The sequence below is a fragment of the Bidens hawaiensis genome, unplaced genomic scaffold (assembly GCF_021521415.1).
Source record: "Bidens hawaiensis isolate Kalapana, Puna unplaced genomic scaffold, B.hawaiensis_p1.1 tig00001521_1, whole genome shotgun sequence".
Lineage (NCBI taxonomy): Eukaryota > Viridiplantae > Streptophyta > Magnoliopsida > Asterales > Asteraceae > Bidens > Bidens hawaiensis.
The window spans coordinates 3,928,946-3,956,471 of NW_027491087.1; the positions used below are offsets into that span (position 1 = coordinate 3,928,946).

Consider the following 27,526-nt stretch of genomic DNA (forward strand, 5'->3'; position numbering starts at 1 on the left):
ACAGCCCGTAAGTCGCCTCACGCGCAGGCTTTTTTATTCACACAGCTCATAAGACGCCTCGCGCGCAAGCTGTTATTATTCTTACAGCCCGTAAGTCGCCTCATGCGCAGGCTTTTATTATTCACACAGCTCATAAGACGCCTCGCGCGCAAGCTGTTATTATTCTTACAGCCCGTAAGTCGCCTCACGCGCAGGCTTTATTATTCACACAGCTCATAAGACGCCTCGCGCGCAAGCTGTTATTATTCTTACAGCCCGTAAGTCGCCTCATGCGCAGGCTTTTATTATTCACACAGCTCATAAGACGCCTCGCGCGCAAGCTGTTATTATTCTTACAGCCCGTAAGTCTCCTCACGCGCAGGCTTTATTATTCACACAGCTCATAAGACGCCTCGCGCGCAAGCTGTTATTATTCTTACAGCCCGTAAGTCGCCTCATGCGCAGGCTTTTATTATTCACACAGCTCATAAGACGCCTCGCGCGCAAGCTGTTATTATTCTTACAGCCCGTAAGTCGCCTCACGCGCAGGCTTTTATTATTCACACAGCTCATAAGACGCCTCGCGCGCAAGCTGTTATTATTCTTACAGCCCGTAAGTCGCCTCACGCGCAGGCTTTATTATTCACACAGCTCATAAGACGCCTCGCGCGCAAGCTGTTATTATTCTTACAGCCCGTTAGTCGCCTCACGCTCAGGCCTTTATTATTCACACAGCTCATAAGACGCCTCGCGCGCAAGCTGTTATTATTATTACAGCCCGTAAGTCGCCTCACGCGCAGGCTTTATTATTCACACAGCTCATAAGACGCCTCGCGCGCAAGCTGTTATTATTCTTACAGCCCGTAAGTCGCCTCACGCGCAGCCTTTATTATTCACACAGCTCATAAGACGCCTCGCGTGCAAGCTGTTATTATTCTTACAGACAAAAAGTAGCCTCACGCGCAGGCTTTTATTATTCACACAGCTCATAAGACGCCTCGCGCGTAAGCTGTTATTATTCTTACAGCCCGTAAGTCGCCTCACGCGCAGGCTTTATTATTCACACAGCTCATAAGACGCCTCGCGCGCAAGCTGTTATTATTCTTACAGCTCGTTAGTCGCCTCACGCGCAGGCCTTTATTATTCATACAGCTCATAAGACGCCTCGCGCGCAAGCTGTTATTATTCTTACAGCCCGTAAGTCGCCTCACGCGCAGGCTTTATTATTCACACAGCTCATAAGACGCCTCGCGCGCAAGCTGTTATTATTCTTACAGCCTGTAAGTCGCCTCACGCGCAAACTTTTATACTCATAGCTCGTAAGCCGCCTCACGCGCCAGCTCAATTACTATTCTCATAGCTCGTAAGACGCCTCACGCGCAAGCTATATCATTCTCAGCTCGTAAGACGCCTCTCGCGCGCAGGCTTTATAATTCTTAGCTCAATTATTATTTTCAAAGCTCATAAGACGCCTCTCACGCGCAAGCTTTATTACTTTCACAGCTCGTAAGTCGCCTCACGCGCCAGCTCAATTATTATTCTTATAGCTCATAAGACGCCTCTCGCGCGCAAGCTTTATTACTTTCACAGCTCGTAAGTCGCCTCACGCGCCAGCTCAATTATTATTCTCAAAGCCCATAAGACGCCTCTCGCGCGCAGGCTTTTATTATTCTTAGCTCGTAAGACGCCTCACGCGCAGGCTTTATTATGCTACAGCTCGTAAGACGCCTCTCGCGCGCAGGCATTATTATTATTTTAGCTCGTAAGTCGCTTCTCGCGCCAGCTTCATTATTATTATAGCTCGTAAGTCGCTTCTCGCGCCAGCTCCATTATTATTATAGCTCGTAAGTCGCCTCACGCGCGAGCTTCATTATTATTATAGCTCGTAAGTCGCCTCGCGCGCAGGCTTTTATTACAACATGTCACCATCATGAAGAAAACCTCTCAAAACTCAGACAATAAAGACAAGGCCAAAGAAAAGGGAAAAAACCGCCTCACACCTTATAAAGTCCAGCGCTCCACCTAGACGCTTGCGCGCCCAGGAGCAACACTGGACTTGGGGGGGCTTGTAGGGGTATGGTACTAAAACCCGGTTCTACGACCCTAAATCTATTATGTTTGGCTTATTTCATTACATGGACTAATACAATGTTATTGGGCTGAGGGGGTTTTGTGGAGGTAACCCTAACTGGGTGTAACACCCCGTAACCGCAGCGGAAACGTACACGGGATGCAACAGACACATCTGATATCAACAGCATTGCTTATAAAGAAAATACCACTACATTAATTTATAACATATTACATCGTTGCGAGTTTCATTACTGTCTAGGTGTTACACACATATTTTACCGATAAGACATTAATAAATTCATTACAAAACAAAGAGCAGCAAGCTTCCAACAGGTAGCACAGATAGTTAAGCAAACATCAATCAATCCAACTTGGGCATACCTAGAAAACATGTAAAGAAAACGGGTCAACTACGAATAGTTGGTGAGTTTCACTAATTTAAATAAACACTGACAAATCATTTTAATAATCATTTATTAACAATATAATCATGCTGGGAACTTTGTTACCCCAGAACATTTCCCATATCTTTCTGGGAACTATGTTACCCCAGAACAATAAATACCCCTGGGAACTATGTTACCCCAGAACAATAACAACCCCTGGGAACTATGTTACCCCAGAACAACAATAACCCCTGGGAACTATGTTACCCCAGAATAATAATAACCCCTGGGAACTATGTTACCCCAGAATAATAATAACCCCTGGGAACTATGTTACCCCAGAACAATAATAACCCCTGGGAACTATGTTACCCCAGAATAATAATAACCCCTGGGAACTATGTTACCCCAGAACAATAATAACCCCTGGGAACTATGTTACCCCAGAACAACAATAACCCCTGGGAACTATGTTACCCCAGAACAATAATACATTATAAACATTTTATATATTCTATGCATCAGCCCATATATATATAAATGTACAAGTATTTCCATACGATCGGTATGTACTTAAATACTTTAAATAAGACATGTTTTCCGCCCCGGGAAAATATAATTAAGACAATTCATTAAAAGGGGCTCGTGAAAACTCACCTTGTTGTGAGTTGGTGAGTAATTTAAGGAACAGCTACGTGCCTGGATCTGTAATATAATATCTAGCCGTTACTATACAATTCCCATAACTTAAATATGTATAAATCGGTACATCTGGGAACACTGTTAACCCAGTACTGTACTCGATTCGGGGACAATGTTAACCCCGTGACACTTCTAAGGACTCAGATTGTGACATTGCTTAGAGTTTGACAGTCAATTTAGTTAAAGTGATGAAATTATAGCTCGGTTTGACACCCCGTTTGGCCGCGGGGCCCGTTTCCGGTATTTCGGTGTCGGAAACGGTAACATCGGGTACAATTACCCAAATCATCCGAATTATTTTCGGATGATTTATTTTTACTTAATTTACTTAGATTTATGAAAATGGTCTATTTTAAAGTTTTTCGTGTACCAGTCAGCTCGCTTATGCGAACTTTGCCGGTTTACACGTTTTAAGCTTTAACTAATTGTTTTTATGTTCATTTTAGCACAAATAATTACCCGTTTAGTCTCGGGTCTTGAAATTTTGCTCAAAACTTATTTTGACAGAAAGAACATTTTATAAAATTTTCCAGATTTATTTTCCTATATTTGCATTTATTTACCTATTTTTAAATCTCATTAAAATACTAAATATGTCAAAAATACCAAAACACTTTAGAAAAATACCAAATTTTTCTGGGATGATCCTTGTCATCCTCATAACTTTCTGGAATTTTTCCAGATTTATTTTCGTAAATTTACATATATTTATCTATTTTCAAATCTTATTAAAATACTAAATATGTCAAAAATACCAAAACACTTTAGAAAAATACCAAATTTTTCTGGGATGATCCTTGTCATCCTCATAACTTTCTGGAATTTTTCCAGATTTATTTTCGTAAATTTACATATATTTATCTATTTTCAAATCTTATTAAAATACTAAATATGTCAAAAATACCAAAACACTTTAGAAAAATACCAAATTTTTCTGGGATGATCCTTGTCATCCTCATAACTTTCTGGAATTTTTTCCAGATTTTAAAACTCATTTTTCAAGCCCTTTTCACCCAAAACCGAGCTAGAAAGCCCTAGAACTCGTTTCACCGAAAAGCCTACTTAGACTTTTCCAACTGAGCTCAAATTTTGTGGGTGACTTTTATATGTGATAAAAAGCTTATCTTAAATTTTCCAGAATTTTTCATCATGTTTTGCTATTTTTCACTATTTTTGGCCAAAACCGAGCATTAAATTCACCAAATATTCATATTTTATCCAAAAATTACCAAAAATTCACAGATCTCATATTTTCATGTGTAGATCATCTCTGTGAAATTTCGTGACCCGACTCTAAGCACACGAAAATCTGTCCAAATTTCTCATACACACGAAAACCGAACTCTTTTGTGTTTTCTAGCTTTTGATCGCAAGGATCTCGGTTTCTAGCCTTTGCTAGCCGCTAGATACAACACTTACAAGCACAATAACACAATACCAAGCAAACTATACCAACAATCAAACCATTTCTTTCATAGTGTCGGTTTTTATGTAAAAACAAAGATTCTAACCGTAAAAATCTATTCTAAACACTTTTAACTAATTACTTGGATCAAGATCCTTTGTATAACTTGTATACATCCTTTGATCACACAAGAACCGGTTCCATCTCGGGTTTTCACCCATATGTCACTTGGAACCCTTTTGTTCTTGCAAAAATAACTCAAACTAAGTAAATAACATCAAAGATTATGCAATATAACATGCTTATACCTTCAAAATCTTGGTTTGGATCAAGGGTTTTGAATGAATGTTGAAAGGATTTGAGAGATTTGAGAGTGTTTATTGTTGAAATGTGTTAAAAAAAAAAAGAAATGAATGATAATAATAATAATAAGGGCCGATCGGTCCCAAGGGTGGATGGGGGTGGGCCCCACACATCAATTCTAAGCCACATATTCGGATTACGCAATCCGGATAATGTTGTGGATAATCTGGCTCAGTTCGTTTCTCGTTTAAACTCGTATTTCGGCTTGAAACGAAATTAAAATGGTCGTTTTTCGGGTCAAAATAAAAATTTACATAAAACCGACTTAAAAACTTTAAAAACTTAAACCATGACATTAAAACATCATATTATTAATAATTACGCATCTTTTTCGGCTTGATTGATCGTCTCTTGCTTGGTTTGGTGTTAAAGGTTTCGTTTAGCGTACCGATATACCATTAAATCGAAATCCTTTTTCTGTGCTATAATTTACTTATCCCGAAGCATTAATACCTCGTAAATATCACTAAACATTATATACTTCGTCTATAATGTAATTCCCGATTCGTTCGGGTTTCAATAACCGATCAATGATTGATTGTAATCCCAATACGATTCACTATATAATTGAGTATGATTCATACTGTGAACCATATATATTCGTGTCAATGTGCTATAACTCATATAATCAATATTAAATAACACGTAAATAGTATATTCCGGCTAGGGTATACCTGGATTTGCCGGAATCGTTACATTCTCCCCCCGTTATAAAAATTTCGTCCTCGAAATTTTATGCGTCAACTACTTCCTTTTGAGGAAATAGGTGGGGGTATTTCTTCCGGAATTCCTCCTTTCGTTCCCAAGTAAATTCTGGGCCTCGTTGCGAATTCCATCTAACTTTGACCAACGAGATCTTATTGTGTCTAAGTTGCTTGATCTTACCGTCTACTATTTCGATGGGCTCCTCTACGAAGTTGAGCCTATCACTTATTTGAACACCCTCTAAGGGTAACACCGATGTCTCATCCGCCAGACATCTTTTCAAATTCGACACATGAAACACGTTATGAACTGCACTTAGTTCCTCAGGCAGTTCTAGTCGGTAAGCTACCGGACCGATCTTTGCAGTAATGTTGAATGGTCCAATGTATCTAGGGGCCAACTTCCCCGCCTTTCCAAATCTGACCACTCCTTTCCAGGGTGATACTTTCAAGTATACCTTTTCACCCTTCTCAAATGACAACGGTTTTCGACGGGTATCAGCATAACTCTTCTGCCGATCCCGCGCGGCTTTCAGGTTGTTCTTAATCTCAAGAATCTTGCTGGTCGTCTCCTGGACCAGATCCGATCTAATGATCTGCGGGTCTCCCACTTCAGACCAGCAAAGTGGTGATCGGCACTTCCGCCCATACAATGCTTCATAAGGTGCTGCCTTTATACTGCTGTGATAACTGTTATTATAGGAAAATTCAACGAGTGGGAGATGTTGGTCCCAATTTCCCTTAAAGTCCAGTACGCAGGCACGAAGCAAATCCTCCAAAGTTTGAATGGTCCTCTCAGACTGACCATCGGTCTGAGGGTGGTAGGCTGTGCTTAGGTCAATACGTGTTCCCAATGCTTCTTGGACAGCTTGCCAAAGTTTGGAGGTGAAATGGCTATCCCTATCGGAGATGATCGAGATGGGGATGCCATGACGAGACACTATTTCATTTATATAAATTTGCGCAAGTCTCTCAGTGTTAAAAGTATTCCTAATTGGAATAAAATGTGCCGATTTGGTTAACCGATCCACGATTACCCAAATCGCATCATGACCTCGGGGTGTCTTGGGGAGATGTGTCACAAAATCCATTGTGATCTGCTCCCACTTCCATTCGGGAATTTCCGGCTGATGTAGCATTCCCGAGGGTTTCTGGTGTTCCGCCTTAACTCTCGCACACGTCGTACACTTGCCGACGTATGTGGCTATATCCTTTTTCATACCTGGCCACCAGTAAAATTCTTTCACATCCTTGTACATTTTATCTGATCCCGGATGTATGGAATATTTCGATTTATGTGCTTCATCCATGATCAAATCACGAAGGTCATGGAGGGTCGGGATCCAAATCCGATTTTTGAAATAAAGAATTTCGTCCACACGCTGTTCGAAATTCTTCTCATTCTCGTAAAGTCCTTCTTTATCCAATTGGCCCTCTTTCAACGCCTCGCGTTGAGCGACTCGAATTAAATCTGAAAGGTTTGACTGAACTATCATCCCCAACGCTCGCACACGTAGTGGCTTGACTCGATCCTTTCTACTCAAGGCATCGGCTACAACGTTAGCCTTGCCGGGGTGATATCGTATGTCACAGTCATAGTCACTCAGCAACTCGACCCATCTTCGTTGCCTCATATTCAGTTCTTTCTGATCGAATATGTGTTGCAAACTTTTATGATCAGTGAATATGGTGCACTTTGTACCGTAGAGATAGTGTCTCCAGATTTTAAGTGCAAAGATGACTGCTCCCAGTTCCAAGTCATGGGTAGTGTAGTTTTTCTCATGAACTTTTAACTGTCGAGACGCATAGGCTATGACCTTTTTATTTTGCATTAACACGCATCCTAACCCTCTACGGGATGCGTCACAATATACAACAAATCCATCGTCTCCGTCGGGGAGACTTAAGATTGGCGCTTGGCACAATCTTTGCTTTAGCGTTTGAAACGCCGCTTCCTGCTCTTCACCCCAATCATACCTTCGATCCTTTTGGGTCAGCAGGGTTAAAGGTTGGGCAATGCTGGAAAAATTCTCAATAAATCGACGATAGTATCCGGCTAAGCCTAAGAATTGGCGGATTTCTTTCGGAGATTTAGGCGCTTGCCAATTCTTAATAGCTTCAACCTTACTCGGATCAACGTGTATTCCTTGGTGGTTTATAACATGACCGAGGAATTGCACCTCTTGTAACCAGAAGTTACACTTGGAGAATTTTGCATATAACTTCTCCTGATCCAGGAGCTCTAAAACTAACTTTAAGTGTTGCTCGTGCTCCTCTTTACTCTTCGAGTATATCAAAATATCGTCAATAAATACAATGACGAACTTGTCAAGATAGGGTTTACAGACTCGGTTCATGAGATCCATGAACACCGCCGGCGCATTTGTTAGCCCAAAAGGCATAACTAAAAATTCGTAGTGGCCGTAGCGAGTCCGAAACGCGGTTTTTGGGATATCCTCCTCTTGAATTCTAACTTGGTGGTATCCCGATCTAAGATCAATTTTTGAGAAATAGCTCGCACCTTGTAGTTGGTCGAACAAATCATCGATTCGGGGAAGAGGATATCTATTTTTGATGGTTAATTTGTTCAATTCCCTGTAGTCAATGCACATTCGAAGGCTTCCGTCCTTCTTTTTCACAAATAGTACAGGTGCACCCCACGGGGAATAACTGGGACGTATAAACCCCTTATCCAACAATTCCTGCAACTGGTTGGATAGTTCTTGCATCTCGGACGGTGCAAGTCTGTAAGGGGCCTTAGCAACAGGGCCGGCTTGAGGTAATAAGTCGATTCTGAATTCGACTTGCCGGGTTGGCGGTAATCCAGGAAGTTCCTCTGGAAAAACTTGTGGAAATTCGCGTACCACGGGAATATCGTCCACCCGTTTTTCCTCAGAATCAGCGGCCGTCAGGCTCGCTAGATACGCCACACATCCCTGACGTATATATTTCAACACCTTGAGGTGGGATATAAATGGTATCATGGTGCCGGATTTTTCTCCCTGCACTAATACCTCCTCGTCATCCGACACCCGGATCTTGACTGTTTTCTTTTCACAGTTTATTTCTACCCTATTACGAGCCAACCAATCCATTCCCACTATCACGTCAAAACTACCCAATTCTACCGGTAACAAGTCAATCAGGAAGGATTGTTCGCTTAGAATAAAAGGGCAATTCCGAACAATCCGATTAACTATCATGGTTTTACCGTTAGCAACCTCTACAGTGTAGGGTTCTATGGTTTCACCAATAGGAAGGTTTGCTATCGAAAGGAATCTAACGGAGACAAAACTTCTATCGGCGCCTGTATCAAATAATACAGAAGCGTAATGATCAGAGACGAGGAAGGTACCTGTCACTACGCTGGGGTCCTGGCGCGCCTCGTTCGCTCCCATCACAAATGCCCGGCCTCGCGCCGGATTGGACGCCGATGGCTGACCCGCGAGTTGTCTCCCGTTTCCTCCCTGATTCAGTTTCGGGCAGTTCCTTTTGAAGTGATCCGTGCTGCCGCATTCGTAGCAAGCACGGCTAGTGGTCACCATCTGGTTTCCTTGCGGGTTCTGCTGTCGGGCTGGTTGAGTTCTAAATGGTTGCGCCCGAATAGGTTGTGGTTGACGGTTCAGGTTGTTCAGATTTGTCTTACAATTTGGTGCGTAGTGTCCAACCCTGCCACACCGGTGGCACACCACCTCCTTGCACACGCCACTATGGTGGTAACCACATTTCCCGCATTTAGGAAACGTTCCCCTCTGCGGTTCTTGCCTTCCGCCCGAACTAGTCATGGCATAGCTCTGGGCAGCGGGCCTAGCTCGTTTGTTTTGCTGCTTCTCTCGGATCCTATTGTCATACGTACCTCGCTTTCCCCCAGCCGACTCTCCCGTCGCCTTTATCGATCCGCTCCTCAAGAAATCATACGTGACAATACCAGCCTGTGTCACTGCACCCTCATACGTCTGGTGCCCTCCCGCGTTAACTATACTCCTCACTACTGGAGTAAGTCCCCAAATATAACGTTCCACCCTCTTTGACTCTGGGGTGACCAACCACGGCACTAATCGTGACAGTTCATTAAACCGGTTGGTATATCCCAAGTGGTCCGCCCCATGCATCTCTAGGTTCCACAACTCATGTTCCAGTTTCTGCAATTCATTCTTTGGGCAGAAATGTTTCAAAACAAGATCCTTAAGCTCTGCCCAGGTCATGCGGTTTGTCGCCGCCTGACCTCGAGTCTGTACTATGGTGTTCCACCATGTCAAGGCATGGTCTGTGAACGTACAGGTGGCGTACTTAACGACACAATCCTCGGGACAGTTGCTGATATTTACCACTGATTCTATTTTCTCTAACCATTTCACTAACCCATTCGGTCCTTCCGACCCGTTAAATTCTAAAGGCTTGCATAACATAAAGTCCTTGATTGAACAACCCCTGGATGGTCCAGTGCGGTTGGTCTCTACAGTAGGGATTGGGCAATTACTGTCGGTAGCGACCACCGTAGGCGGTGCGTCAGTACTCGGCATAGTGTTGTCATTCCTTGGAGGATTAGCGTTTTGTTCCCCATCATTATTTATGGGCGTTTGATTGCTCGGAGGGGTTGGATTGGTCGAGTTATTAATACTGGCGGCGATGCGCGATACTATATCCGGTATCGCCGCCTCCAACTGTTGAGCAATCAAACGGCTCACATCTACTTCCGATACTTTCGTTGATCGTTTCGGTGCCATTCTACACAATCATAAAAGAAATATATATAATCAATACCATCTCAAAATATAAAACACAATACATACTTCATTCATTAATAAACATTGATTCATATTACACAAACATCAATTTACATACTTTCAGTCAACATTACACAACTAAGATTTAATACAAAGGGCCTATGTTGGTATCATCCTCGACATAACCCGCAATGGGTCAGTGCTTGGATGATACCCAAAAGTATCGATAATGATATGCCCTACAAGAGACCCCCTATGGGCCAGTGGTTGTACTATAACTAAACAAGATTCACTCCGTGTTAGTATCACCACTAACTACTTACACGGAGTATCAAAAAGCGGTTCAAAATTCTACCATCCAACACGTCTACACATGGTGGTAAACCAACCCCACCAACACCGCCACCAGCACCACCAGCACCGCCATCATAACCCGCAATCGGGTTTCCATCTGCTCGATCAACCAGTGGGAGTATGAGCACTCCCTTTTTAACTGGTTAATAGCATACTGGTGGTCCAGTATGCTGTCCCCGAGGTACGCCCGCCTCTGTACCCCCACGACCAGGGCGGCAGAGTGCTCGTTCACCTGCTCGGTGAGAACACGTAGCCAAGCCGCCAAGTCCCGCTCCTGCCTTGGCAGACCCCACACAGGTAGGGTTGCAGGCTCGGGTTGGGGGCGGGAAGACTCGCCCTGGTGGTATGTGGATCTGGGTGGGGTAGCAGTGGGCGGAACATACGGGGCACTGATCCGCGCCGTGAGGCGAGGACCGCGCCTGAGGGGAATCGGGGTGGTCTGTGGTGCGGGCGGGGTAGGAGACCTGGTAACCCTAGCAGGGGAGGGTACACTAGCACTCCTAGCTAGGGTGGTCTGTCTAGAAGTACTATGACTAGCCTCCGAAGGCTCGGAGCTGGGTGCTACACTTGGGCTTCCAGAGGCCCCGGAACTAGCCTCTTCCGGGTCCTCTTCCGTCGACACACTAGGTGTTCTTGCCATTATACCTGCACACAAGTTAACAAACATATAGTCCTTTTCGTAGTGTAATTCATAATTAAATTAACACATACTTATTTATACAACTTTACCACATAATAATATTATCATATATTTACACATATGTTGCCAATTTTACCTATTTAAGTCCCCCGTGACTTCCCCTGAATTTCCTCGTGCAGACAAGTCTGTTATTATGTTCCGGACCATAATAACCCACTTGTCCATCCAAGTTCATCCCGATCTCGTCACAATATATTATTAGTTGATATTCAGATCCTATAATACTTGAGCTACTGGTTATATTTTAGGTATCTTTTTCAGACATCCTAATTCTTTATAACCAATGGCTCTGATACCAAGTTCTGTAACACCCCGTAACCGCAGCGGAAACGTACACGGGATGCAACAGACACATCTGATATCAACAGCATTGCTTATAAAGAAAATACCACTACATTAATTTATAACATATTACATCGTTGCGAGTTTCATTACTGTCTAGGTGTTACACACATATTTTACCGATAAGACATTAATAAATTCATTACAAAACAAAGAGCAGCAAGCTTCCAACAGGTAGCACAGATAGTTAAGCAAACATCAATCAATCCAACTTGGGCATACCTAGAAAACATGTAAAGAAAACGGGTCAACTACGAATAGTTGGTGAGTTTCACTAATTTAAATAAACACTGACAAATCATTTTAATAATCATTTATTAACAATATAATCATGCTGGGAACTTTGTTACCCCAGAACATTTCCCATATCTTTCTGGGAACTATGTTACCCCAGAACAATAAATACCCCTGGGAACTATGTTACCCCAGAACAATAACAACCCCTGGGAACTATGTTACCCCAGAACAACAATAACCCCTGGGAACTATGTTACCCCAGAATAATAATAACCCCTGGGAACTATGTTACCCCAGAATAATAATAACCCCTGGGAACTATGTTACCCCAGAACAATAATAACCCCTGGGAACTATGTTACCCCAGAATAATAATAACCCCTGGGAACTATGTTACCCCAGAACAATAATAACCCCTGGGAACTATGTTACCCCAGAACAACAATAACCCCTGGGAACTATGTTACCCCAGAACAATAATACATTATAAACATTTTATATATTCTATGCATCAGCCCATATATATATAAATGTACAAGTATTTCCATACGATCGGTATGTACTTAAATACTTTAAATAAGACATGTTTTCCGCCCCGGGAAAATATAATTAAGACAATTCATTAAAAGGGGCTCGTGAAAACTCACCTTGTTGTGAGTTGGTGAGTAATTTAAGGAACAGCTACGTGCCTGGATCTGTAATATAATATCTAGCCGTTACTATACAATTCCCATAACTTAAATATGTATAAATCGGTACATCTGGGAACACTGTTAACCCAGTACTGTACTCGATTCGGGGACAATGTTAACCCCGTGACACTTCTAAGGACTCAGATTGTGACATTGCTTAGAGTTTGACAGTCAATTTAGTTAAAGTGATGAAATTATAGCTCGGTTTGACACCCCGTTTGGCCGCGGGGCCCGTTTCCGGTATTTCGGTGTCGGAAACGGTAACATCGGGTACAATTACCCAAATCATCCGAATTATTTTCGGATGATTTATTTTTACTTAATTTACTTAGATTTATGAAAATGGTCTATTTTAAAGTTTTTCGTGTACCAGTCAGCTCGCTTATGCGAACTTTGCCGGTTTACACGTTTTAAGCTTTAACTAATTGTTTTTATGTTCATTTTAGCACAAATAATTACCCGTTTAGTCTCGGGTCTTGAAATTTTGCTCAAAACTTATTTTGACAGAAAGAACATTTTATAAAATTTTCCAGATTTATTTTCCTATATTTGCATTTATTTACCTATTTTTAAATCTCATTAAAATACTAAATATGTCAAAAATACCAAAACACTTTAGAAAAATACCAAATTTTTCTGGGATGATCCTTGTCATCCTCATAACTTTCTGGAATTTTTCCAGATTTATTTTCGTAAATTTACATATATTTATCTATTTTCAAATCTTATTAAAATACTAAATATGTCAAAAATACCAAAACACTTTAGAAAAATACCAAATTTTTCTGGGATGATCCTTGTCATCCTCATAACTTTCTGGAATTTTTCCAGATTTATTTTCGTAAATTTACATATATTTATCTATTTTCAAATCTTATTAAAATACTAAATATGTCAAAAATACCAAAACACTTTAGAAAAATACCAAATTTTTCTGGGATGATCCTTGTCATCCTCATAACTTTCTGGAATTTTTTCCAGATTTTAAAACTCATTTTTCAAGCCCTTTTCACCCAAAACCGAGCTAGAAAGCCCTAGAACTCGTTTCACCGAAAAGCCTACTTAGACTTTTCCAACTGAGCTCAAATTTTGTGGGTGACTTTTATATGTGATAAAAAGCTTATCTTAAATTTTCCAGAATTTTTCATCATGTTTTGCTATTTTTCACTATTTTTGGCCAAAACCGAGCATTAAATTCACCAAATATTCATATTTTATCCAAAAATTACCAAAAATTCACAGATCTCATATTTTCATGTGTAGATCATCTCTGTGAAATTTCGTGACCCGACTCTAAGCACACGAAAATCTGTCCAAATTTCTCATACACACGAAAACCGAACTCTTTTGTGTTTTCTAGCTTTTGATCGCAAGGATCTCGGTTTCTAGCCTTTGCTAGCCGCTAGATACAACACTTACAAGCACAATAACACAATACCAAGCAAACTATACCAACAATCAAACCATTTCTTTCATAGTGTCGGTTTTTATGTAAAAACAAAGATTCTAACCGTAAAAATCTATTCTAAACACTTTTAACTAATTACTTGGATCAAGATCCTTTGTATAACTTGTATACATCCTTTGATCACACAAGAACCGGTTCCATCTCGGGTTTTCACCCATATGTCACTTGGAACCCTTTTGTTCTTGCAAAAATAACTCAAACTAAGTAAATAACATCAAAGATTATGCAATATAACATGCTTATACCTTCAAAATCTTGGTTTGGATCAAGGGTTTTGAATGAATGTTGAAAGGATTTGAGAGATTTGAGAGTGTTTATTGTTGAAATGTGTTAAAAAAAAAAAGAAATGAATGATAATAATAATAATAAGGGCCGATCGGTCCCAAGGGTGGATGGGGGTGGGCCCCACACATCAATTCTAAGCCACATATTCGGATTACGCAATCCGGATAATGTTGTGGATAATCTGGCTCAGTTCGTTTCTCGTTTAAACTCGTATTTCGGCTTGAAACGAAATTAAAATGGTCGTTTTTCGGGTCAAAATAAAAATTTACATAAAACCGACTTAAAAACTTTAAAAACTTAAACCATGACATTAAAACATCATATTATTAATAATTACGCATCTTTTTCGGCTTGATTGATCGTCTCTTGCTTGGTTTGGTGTTAAAGGTTTCGTTTAGCGTACCGATATACCATTAAATCGAAATCCTTTTTCTGTGCTATAATTTACTTATCCCGAAGCATTAATACCTCGTAAATATCACTAAACATTATATACTTCGTCTATAATGTAATTCCCGATTCGTTCGGGTTTCAATAACCGATCAATGATTGATTGTAATCCCAATACGATTCACTATATAATTGAGTATGATTCATACTGTGAACCATATATATTCGTGTCAATGTGCTATAACTCATATAATCAATATTAAATAACACGTAAATAGTATATTCCGGCTAGGGTATACCTGGATTTGCCGGAATCGTTACACTGGGCTAGGCCCATTAGGGTACCATGATGGTGGCCATGAGACTCTATATAAGGAGGTCTCCACCTCCTTATCATGGGTGATGCTCAATAAGAGCCACCACCACTTTTTGTGTCTGTGAACAAGAAATCCTCAGGATATCTTAGCAGTCACCTCCACACCCCCGAAACCATTGCAGGTCTCGACATTGCAGGTCACTGGCGCAGCTGCAGAAGAAGAAGATCAAGACGTGGTTCGTTTCATCTCGAAAATCCGTGGAAACATCGTCATGGATCAGGTAAGATTCATTTCGTGCTTCGACAAATATCTTTAAAATTTGGATTTAGTGGGTCATGATCGTATTAATCTGTATTATGTTTATTGGGGTAGTGAGTTAAAGCATTTGACATGAATAAAAAGGTGTCATGTTCAGGTTCCACACTTAAGCTTGTAGGACTGTCAACTAGCTAACCTTACATGATCGACACCCCTAACTTATATACAAAACCTTGTATGAGGGAGGGTACCTACTGTAGGTCCCTTGACCGGATCAAATAACACAACAACTAGTCTACTTGGATCAACCTCTATACTAGCTAGCAGAAATCACTAGTGAAGACCGAGATCTCTGATCTTGTTTGGTTATGCTTATTGCAGTGAGAGTAAGAAGAGAAGAGAGAGTTTGAGAGTTACAAGAGGATAAGATTGTCAAAAGATTGTTTGTGTATGAATTACACACACTATATATAGTGTGTGTGCTCATACACTATTCTTTCATTATTCACGGCCCATTGGGCTCTATTACAAATGGCCTTGGGCCCAAACATACATATAAACAAAGTCCAACAAGCTAACATTACATAAATGAAACATTAAATACAAATACAAATACGAAAGACTTAATACAAAATGGGCCTAACAATCTCCCTTTAGTATTTGGTATTCGTCTGTTCGCTTCCATCATCAGTCGGACTCGGACTCGTACTAGAAGATATCGTCTTTTTCTTTAACCGGTTGATTTTCAACAAGTAGACGGACGAACTTGTTGAATTTTCCGACGATTGTGTCCGTATTGTCACGACGGACGTCTTCAACCATACAAAGAGGTGACTTGACAACCTTCATCAAGTCAGCCATGCCAAAACCAGCCAGTTCATGTTCGTCAAAGAACCGGAGGTCATGAGTACGTTCACAATGATTAATGACCTCACCATGAGCGTTGTCGAACTCCCAAGCAACAAAATCAAATAGAAAGTCATCATCGAAGGGCATGCCATGAAAAATTTGTTCTCCATGATCGTCTGACATCTTGTATCTTCGTCCCTTGGCCGACTTCTTGGTGAAGTACTTGATACACTTTGTTAACTTTCTTCGAGTAGACTTAGCAGCGGGAGTAACAACAGGTTCTTCAACAGCAGGCTCTGCATTCTCTCTTACCGGAGTATCTAGGTTAGGAGAGTAGTTGATGTCGTCATCACTATCAACTTTATTTTCTTCCACGACTTTCTGAACTGGCGAGTTGGTACCTGCAGCAGAAAAAACGTTAAGCAAAAAGGCAATTTTAGCCTCGACTACAGCGTCAGTCTCACGAGCTTTCTCAGCCTCATGTGGCGGATCTTCATCTCCCTCCTTATTTCCGGTGGCATCACCATCACCACTGTCATCTCCATTTCCACCATCAACACCACGAGTTTCATCATAACTGTCATACTCGTGGTCAATGTCGTCATCGTCCTCATCTTCATTTTCATCATCCTGATTCTCATCATCATTGTTGCCATCATCGTCTTCATCATCAGACCCATCATCGTCATCACCATTTCCATTAACTCCACCACCTCCTTGAGCAATAGATTGTTGTTGTACAAAGAGAACCATAGCATTGGTAGCCAAAGCACTGAGTTGTTCACCTGAAGTGGGTGCAACAAGTGGGGAATTTGTGGAACTAACCTGCCCAGTTGTGGTGGCAGTAGTAACCACAAGTTCAGTGCTAACTATGGTTGTAGGCATATCAACACTTGTCACACCCCAACCTAAGGCGGAAATGACGGGGCGTGAGATGATTGCTCATAGCTTCAAGGTACTATTTTGCAATATTTAAAAGTGACAATATCTATTTAATTCGATTAAATGATTCAAATAATTCAAGTACAAAATCCATAATCATACAACAATACAATTTATCCCAAATGATCTTGATTAAAAGTTTTCTAACTTAAAATTTTCACTAAGTCTTCACCAAATCTTAAAACTAGTTCAAACAATAACCTGCATATGCATATAAAATGAAAAGATTTGTCAAAAACACATATTGAGTGAGTAAAACACCATTGTAAGATGCAACAATAATAATATATAATAGATAAAGAAAGATGCAAACTGTTCCTGTGAGAATAAACAGTTAAGCCATATCACATAAACAATCAATAAAACCATAAAGAAAGGGCTCAACCAATTCCATATAAATGGACATTAGTTACCAAGCAAGGACTAAATCGTTACTATAAAAATGGACATCGGTTGCCGAAGATATTAGTATGATCATACTATAATGAGTAACTTCATCAAAATGCATTCAAATAAAGCAAGTAAGCAATTAGCAAGTTAGACATAAACTGATATAAACACAAGGATTAAACAGTCGCGGTTTTTGAATAGTAGATAATAGATAAATACTATAAATATGCATAAGTCCCCAAAAGGTTTAAAATAAGTAAAAAGGGGAGTGATTACTCACCTGATCGGATAAGCAAAATGGGAAAGAATACGACAAGAAAGCGATAAATCACACTCTTTAGGAATTATCGACGAGAATCCTAATTACAATAATATAGGAAATTAATATGAATTGTATAACAAAGCTAAAACTAGATAGAGAATTGGGTATTGATGATCGTGTGTTATTGCGAAAGCTAAATATTACAAAGATTTATTATTAATTTTATTATCAAAGTTTTATCGTTAATAATATGATTTAATTATACAAAAATACTTAAATAAATATTTATAAGACTTTGGATAGTTTATATAAAGAGATTTGTTTTAAATAATTATTTTAAACTAAAAATACATTTAATTCTTATATACATTTTTATTATTAATAAATATTAATATTGTAAATAATAGATAATAAACTATAAATAGTAATATTTATATAAAATACGATACTTTATAAAATACTTATACTAAACAATTACGTAAAATACTAAGGTATAATACATATTTAATTATATATTTTAAACAACCTTATTAATATCTATATTATAAAAACTTTAACAATTTTAACAACTATTATACACACACACACACATATATATATATATATATATATATAATTTAAGCAAGTTCCGAAAAAGTGATCAGTTAATAGATCGGTTTTAACAAAGTATAAATTAATTATGAGTTTTATATTATTTATAACATAATATAATGATTTAATATAATAACTAACCTTTAATAAACTGATTTAAAAAAAAACAGGGACTGAGGGTTCAAACCTGCGACCCCCAATGGCTCGAGATAATAAGACCACCACCCTAGCCATCTGGGCTAGGGTGTTAAGTGGTTAATACCTGAAACGAATGATATTTAAGCAATACCAGACACGAACTCATAACACTATGAACCCTAGATTGATAAATCAGTTAATCCCTTTATATTGGTTTAAAATTTAATCATAGGGTTTTTATTGAATGCATTAAGACAAACTGTATGAGTACAACAGTTACCGTCAAAGATGATGAATTGGTGGTTTAATTGATTCAAACAAAGCCGTCAAGAACAGTAACACGAACGTCATACGGACACAACGAAAATGCGATTAAGCAGAGGAGTTTTGTTGGCGCTAGGGGTGAGCACGGTTCGGTTCGGTTATTGGGTGAAACCCAAACCTAAACCTAAGCTATCGGTTATTTTAGAATACCAACCAATCGGTTTTCGGTTATTCGATTATTCGGTTATTCGGTTTTCAGTAATTTTCGGTTTCGGTTTAGGTTATTTTCGGTTTTTTATTGTGTGTAGACATTACAAAAAAAAAGAATTCAAAAAAATGGAGTACCTCATACATATTGAATTCAAAATACAAAAATAGGCACTCGTTATGTTATGTGGAACCAAACAAATACAAAGTTGTTTGAGAAGTATAGTTTAAAATTCAGCAACGTTTTTAATAAAAAAAAAACTAAAGGTTCCCGAATCTTCATTTATTGTCTTATTCATCTTCAAAGTTTATACCCAATCTTGATGATGTTTATAATCTTCATCATCATCAATGGTAGATTCTTTTGGTGTTTTGTTTCTGGTCATAACATCATTAAAAAAACACGTAGAAAACATAGGTTCGATTAATCGGTTCGGTTTGGTTTTTTTCGGTTTTTTTAAAATGGATAACCTAACCTAAACCCAAAAATCGGTTTTTCGAAAAACTAAAAAATTAACTGTCGGTTAATGCTTTGGTTTGGTTTTTTCGGTTATTCGGTTCAGTTAATTCGGTTTTATGCTCAGCCCTAGTTGGCGTTGCAATAAGGAGGGCGTGGGTAGGTTTAATTGTACTTTAATGATCGTTAGGTAGTATAATCAATAACGGGTTAAGACGGTTGTTCAATTTGGCAATACGTATAATATATGATCGATTTAACATAATTAAAAGTGTCGGTAAGCCGAATATGGTGAGAATAACAAATTACTTGATCCAATTTCCAAATTGTGGCGAGTGTTAAAGTCCAAGCAAGCTAAACGGGTTCCGGGTTGCGATATGGGTCAGATAAACAAGTTTGGGTTATTGGGTAATAATATTATAAGTTCCATATTTGATGTTTTAGTCCCTCTACTAGATGGATACATAATAAACCAAAGTAAGGGTTGGGTTTAAAAATGTATACTTTGATATATATATATATATACTGAATAATTATAATAAAAAAATAATAATAAAATAATGATTATTCGATAAACGTAATATTTTAATAAAATTTTCCGAACATCGAAACGGGTCGGGTGAATGTTAAAAAAAATATTTATTTAAAAAAAAATCCGAATTGTTACAACACTTGCCTTCACGCCTGAACCACCTTCACCAGCATATCTCCTAGCTTCACCAGTGTACAGGAAACCATGTATGTTTCCTTAAGCTTTGACCCTCTCGGCATCATCGACTAGATTAGCAAAAGCAGTTTGTCTTTCGTTGCTTTTCTTAGTCCTTGGCTCGTTTACTAGGAGAAAGCCACGGAAAATATCCATTAAGTGTGTCCTCAGGTTCTCCACATCCACATCTGTCAACTGAATTACCTCCATGACTGCGAGGTAGCGGTTCACCAATGATTCATTCACACAACCTTGAGAGTCGTGTTGATCCTCCAATTCACCTTCTAGCTGCTCAATTATGTTACGCAGCCTCACACTTTCACCCATCAACCTATCCACATCCCTAGAAGGATTGGATCTACTCTCCAGTAAACCAACTCTTGAGCCCAAATGCTCAAAATCAATCCATACCTGATCAAGTGTGGAGTCAAGTTCCCTCCTAAAGTTGCTTGCAAAGTTAGAGGAAGAGGGAAGATCAATCTCCAGCTTGGATACCCTTGACTCAATTCTTTATAACCCATCATGTTGGTTCTATGCTGCAACATATCAATCCAATCTGACTCACAATCCGGGCTTGATCCAAGTCTCTCTGCTATTGTAGAATAGCCAATTGATCAGCCAGAGCGTCGCGTTGTCAAGCGACTTTTTGATTGATTGCTTGTTAATCTTTGATAAACTTGATTAACATGAGCTCACGCTTGGCTCGGTTCGTATTAGCTTCCTCTAACGCCTTGATCCTATCAAGGATAGGATCTCGAAACACTGGTGACTTCTTCGACTTGCCACTTGAAATGGGAGTGGCAACTATGATTGGATTCTTTTGGGTTGAGGGATGTGTGGTTTATATGGTTGAGTGTGGTGTGGTTGGTATAGGCAAGGTTAGGGATAGGTTTAGGAAGGATGTTGTTAAGGATAAAGGTAGGCTAGTAGGCTGAGTTGTGGTTTCTAAGGTTGATGTGGTGGTTTGGGATTGTATGGAAGATGTAAATGTAGAGGACCAAACTGATGTTCCTCTAATCGGTGATGTGAATTGGTATGTTGATGATGTAACAGGTGTGGTGGTCCTAGGTGATAATAAGGTTTGGGCTTGGGTGGTCAAAGGAATATTTTCAAATATTGATGGTAAGGGTTCGTTTAGTTGAGTTGGTGAGGTTTCGGGAGGTGTAACGAGTTCGTCTCTAAGTGATGGGGTTTTTGTCTTGGGCTTGGGTTTGGTTTTGAGGATAATCCTAGGTTTGGATTTTTATTGGGATTTGGATGGTGATTTGGACTTGGTTTTGGATTGGGATTTTAGTGAGGTTGAGGTTTGGGCCTTAGTGAGTTTTAATTGTTTGGCTTGGAGGGCTTCTATGGTATTTGCTAGGGTGGTGGGTGATCCTATGTGTGGGTTTGGTATGGTGGTGGTCTGTGGTATGGTGGTTTGTGTGGCTAAGGGTGTGGGTGCTATGGTTTCACTAATCATAGCTGTAATTGAAGGAAAACGTACCTTAATAGAAGGTACTTTGGAAGATGAAGACTTCTTGGAATCTTTGATCTTCTTCAAGAATTTCGAAGGACTCTCTGGCTCTTCCTCCTCTTCCTCTGTGGCAGCAGCAGCAACAATCTTCTTTGATGATTCTCCAGCCTTTCTCTTACCTTTGTCATGCTTGCCTTTCTTCTATGTTCACCCTCCACATCTATTTTGGGTTATGTTTCCGGCTCATCAGCCGGCTCATCAACAAGCGCATCCTATTCTTCATCATCATCACCACCTTCATCATCATGACCTTCATCTCCATCATCATGATCATCACCACTGTCCCCTTCTTCTTCAACCTCCGTTTCATCACTATCAGTCTCGGTCTCAAGTAACTGACCAAGCTTTACCCCAGGCTCAATGCTCTTGTACTTGTACAAACTTCTCCCAGTGGGCTCAAGAATAGCCTTCAAAGCATACTGTCGAACCATCTTCACATGATACGGCTCGGATGACTCGGCAATGTTTCCCTCATCATTAACTTCATCCATGTACACAGGCTTGGGGGTGTTAGGAAGCAAGTAATCTAAGATTAATTGAACGATTCTAGGATACATCATACGTCTGTTCTTGGCAAGCACATTCATTTGCATATACTTGAAGAACAACCGTGAATAGTTGTACTTCCTGTTGTGTGTCAAGTACAACATTACCCGTACCCAATCTGTATTTAGCTTGTCAAATCCACCCTTTTGTGATGATAAGCAGTTTGCAACTATGTGAAACAGAAGCTTCTATTAGACGGGAAGATGCTTCTTCTGACATGTACTCCACTTCACATCATATCCAGTTTCCTCCAGATACCCCGATATGTCTTCCTTAGAGAAAGTAATAAACAGGTCAGCAGCATCATCTTTGATCTCCAAAGCTTTACGTATCACTTTCTCATTTACTACAACATCCAAACCATCTATCTTTGAGGTGATCTCCGGACCATTCTTCATAGTCTTTGCCTTGGTCCAAAATTGCTCAACCCATGAGCTATAAATCTCTGGATTAGTAGTAATTGCATAAGATATATGACACTTACGTAGACCCTTGATCATAGATATAAAGACTTTGTACTTCCTCTTCTTCGGGATTTCGAAGGGACAAGAACTGTCATAACCCTAGAATACAAAAAAGGAACATTAGTGTTGATAATTTGTAAGGCCCCGTTACCGGTGCCCTACATTTGGGCGTTGGATTTACTCATAAACACAGTTCTAAATATCAGGGTTAATTAAAACTTTACGCGGAATATAAAACTTTCATAAACATTACATAATAATTCATATCTCGTCTTAAAACATTCTTGTCTTTTGAAATTAAAACATTATATATAAAACATCATGAGTCTTCAGATGCCAGACTCTTATTCTGTTGTCATGTGTCCCCGCTCAAGACAGTTGTCTCATTCTACTCACCTGCGTGCATACTAAAAGTTAGCTACGCTGAGTGAGTTCTAGTTAATCATACATCATACAATACATATACTTACCTTCAATTATGCATCTGAAGATATATAATAGTTACTTACTAATTTACTTCCATTACATAATTTCATACATACGTTCATACTTTATTACTTTCATACTATATAATTACGGTCCATTCTATCTCAGATATTGTTAGGGTCTGATCCCTTCCTTGTCTATCTCAGATATTATTAGGGTCTGATCCCTTCCCTGTATTAACTATCACATCGAGTATGCACACAGCCCCGAAAACATAACAAGGAAGTGGGGATAGAAACTCACCTGAATGCGGTTACGTTCACCGTTTATAGTTATTCCTTTCTTGAGCTACGCACGGCTAACTGTATAATAATTACATGTATCAATTAACTATCACTACTCATATTGTATTTCTATGTTTATATAACCCACAACGAACGGGGGTCCGGGGGAAGCTTCCATGGTAGCGGGGTTCTAGGGGCGGTATCTCCTAGCGGGTCCAGGGGGCAGAGCCTCTGGCTGGGGTTAAGCTGCCAGGTCAGTTTGAAAAAATTTTATTTCTATTAACTGTCTTAGCACATTTTTCATTAGGATTTTAAATTATTTTCTAATTCGCTAACTCATTCGTTATAGCGATTTTCCTCTAATTCGTTATGTTTTCTTCCTTAATTCGCTATCCCGATTCGTCTTATTATCAACTAATTCGTCATTTCAATTCATTATCTGAACATGACTTGATTCGTGGTCTAATTCGTTATCGGGACTTAGCGAATTGGTGAGTAACGAATCACCTGATTCGTTATCTGGTTCGTTATCCTGGTTCGCTAGCCTAATTCGTTATCCTAACGAATTGGGTGGGTAACGAATCACTTGATTCGTTATCTGATCATGACGAACTAAGGAAACTGATTCGTTAATTGGACATAACGAATTGGTGAACTAATTCGTTATCTTGCTATGACGAATTGGTTAACTAATTCTTTACCTCTGTATAACGAATTGCTCAATCTTATCCAGACTTTGACTAGGGGGTCAAAGTCAAAATCGTCAAGAACATCAATAGTCAACATATCTTAAATCTGCAATTAAACCTTTGTTTCTTAACCAAATAACACGATTTAGGTATCAATGGATTTGGAATCACAGCGCCTACAAACCCTAACCCATTAATCATTCAAACATTCGCGTTTACATGGTGCGATTTATGTATATATATTACGGGTCTTTCAAACTAACAATTAGCCTATCAAACTATAATGGATTGTACTACGGATTAGTTCGTTGGACTCGTTTTCATCACATTCATACAGATCTAGGACTTCCTAAATGAATCCGAACCTAAATGAACGATTTCTAGATATAAACGTACATTAAAAGAGTCGGGTTATGAACACGTTCTAGTCTTAGTGTTGTCTTGGTTCGTTTCAGCGTTCTAGCACCAATAATCTCGGGTTTTCACCTTCGGATCTTGACTCGTGTTATATGGTAGTGTTTGTGTGTGTTTTTGATGGTGTAGGCTATGGTGTAGAGATGGATAAAAATGGAAATGTTTAGGGTTTAAGGGGTATTTATACTCCTTTAAGCCCATGGACCTAAGGCCCATTCCATTTCTTATTCCATCTTCTAAAGTCCAAGCCCACCCTCTTTTAGTTTATCATCTAAACCGATACACGACACTTTATTAAATAAACGAAATTTATTTTATTATTATAACCAAAAGTAGGATGTTACATAATTGAGTGTAATGTTACAAAATTATATACACAAATAAAGATAGACTAAAGAAAAAAATAAAGATAAAATAAAAGAAAATAAAAAATAAAAAATAAAACTTTACAGAAATTTATAAACAAGTTTGGAGTTGAAACATACAAACTGTAAGTGTTAAGTATTCGAATAGAATGGCATGAGGATTCAATCTTAGTTTGTATGCATAATAAAGATATTTCAAGTCCCAAGTAATCGAATCGAATGCTTAGTTATTTTAGAAATGTGAACTTTTGAAAAAAAAATGAGAAGTATAAACTATTCTAATCGAATCTGAATATAATTTAATTTAGTTATAGACTAATCTAATCGAATGTGTATTCGATTAGATAATTTATTAGACAGATTAGATTAGATTCAGATTTAATTTAAGAAAATTTACAAGTGTCATTTGATATAATCAAATGTAGAGTTTTAATCTAACCGAATGATGATCTAATCGAATCTAATTACTAGATTTCCAATTCGATTCGATTAAAATTCTCAATTCGATTAGAATTCCCTTAGAAGAGTAACAGCTTATTCAAAACTTTTCTAATTGAATGGTCATTCGATTACATTATCCTTAAGATGTTTTTCTGAAACTTTCTTTTCTAATCGAATATCCATTCGATTACTTGTCACTTGGATGATTTTATGCATGGTGGATGTCTAATCGAATATCGATTACATAGTCCTTGATATATTTTTCTGATCAATTCAATTTCTAATTGAATGGGCATTCGATTACTATGCCCTTGTTTTCTAATCGAATCTCAATTCGATTACAAAGTCCTTTGTATATTTTCAAACTCAACACAACTAATCGAATGGTCATTCGATTACTTCTCTTTGAACCAGTTTACAACCAACACTTTTCTAATCGAATCCACATTTGATTACCCTATACTTGAGAAGTTTTTCACCCAATACTTTCTAATCGAATTCTAATTCGATTATACAGTCCAAACATTCCAATCATCCATTCATTAACTTCTTAACATGTAACATCCTAAATTTCGTAATAATAAATAAAGAAAGTTTATGTTTTGAAACGTGCGTTAATATTTAATTAAGAATAAATAAAAGAAAGAAGTATGGACTTGGCTAATTAAAGATGGAACAAATGATGGGATGGGTATTAGATCCATGGGCTTAAGAGAGTATAAATACTCCCTTAAACCTCCCTAAAACCTTAAATCCTCATTCTTTCCATCTTATTCTCTACACAGTCAAAACACACACACATCCCTTGCTATTCACGGCCGAGAGAGAGAGAGAGAAGGAGAAGCGAGATCAAACGAACATTGATTCTTGGTAGATCTTTGGTATACAAGATAGATACAAGATTTAAAGTTCATAACCAAGCTAACCGTGACCTAACGAACACATAAAGGTATGTTGTTTATATTAAAGTTTACGTTTTATTAACGGTTGGCCTTGAAACTTAAAACTAGAGTAGATCGGGTATAAATGAAACATAAAGTAGCAAACTTGATGTTAAAATGAACTTAACGAACCTACGGTTATGAACGACTCGTTTAAAGAAAACCCTAGATCTAGCCTTAAACGTTTTTAGCCATAAAGGTTTAAACATTATGGTGCACGGGTCACGTTCTTGCCGGGAACGGTTAGAGAATTGGTTATGGGTTTAAACCGACCCATACTAAAGTATTAAAGTCGTAAATTGGCCGAGTATAGTGATAAATGGACCCAGTAGTTTCAGGTTGGTCGATTACATTATAAGTCGATTACAAGCCTACAATCGATTACAATGAGGTTCGCATACAAGGTCCAGTTGCTTACATTGTCTTACTCGGTTACAATGTGAGTCGCATACAATGCTCATCCGATTACAATGGTCCTATCGATTACAATATAAGTTCGCTTACACTAGGACTCGATCACACTGTACGTCTGCTTACACTGAGAGTCGATTACAAGGACAAGTCGCTTACAAAGTTATGATCGATTGTAAGGGACTTGTTCGCATACAAGGACTAATCGATTACATGGTTAATATTGCTTACATCTAAAATACTCAAATACACACAGTACATTCGCATACATTGGTTCGATTACATGTAGTCGCTTACATACATGGAACTCGCTTACAATAATACAAATCGCTTACAAGACCAAGTCGCTTACATGGTCCAGATCGAATACATTATGTATATACTCGCATTCATGGGTACTCGCTACTTATGTAATTCTCTTACATGATGAGCCCGATTACACTGCTAACTCGATTACTTGGCCAGTCGATCACATTGGAAACCCGCATACACGTTAATATATGGATACATGTATAACTCTCTTGCAATACCTTGGTTCGATTACATTGTAATCGATCACAATAAGGACCCGATTACAAAGGGGACTCGATCACAACGTGATGTTCGGATACATTGTACGTATATATATATATAATTGCTTACATGCACACTATGGAATACACATGCATCGTGTAACCCGTGTTATATATATATATATATATATATATGTATATGTATATACACGTGTACCCACGTCATTACGCATTAAAAGAATAACCAGGGATAGGGTTAAAAATGAAAAGAAAGAGAAGAATATTAAAATAATTAAATGCCTTGTGCATTAGGGTATAGGGAATAAAAT

At 38.8% G+C, this 27,526-nt stretch overlaps 1 protein-coding gene across 1 annotated transcript in view; it reads right to left on the bottom strand.

Moving 5' to 3' along the window:
• LOC143584766 (uncharacterized) overlaps window positions 1-7,898 on the bottom strand; it is a 267,673-nt gene extending 259,775 nt beyond the window's left edge. The window contains exon 1 of the mRNA XM_077066742.1: window positions 7,890-7,898. The gene's annotated coding sequence lies outside the window, so the exon portion shown is untranslated. The remainder of the gene's footprint in view (window positions 1-7,889) is intronic.
• Between the last annotated feature and the right edge of the window lie 19,628 nt (window positions 7,899-27,526).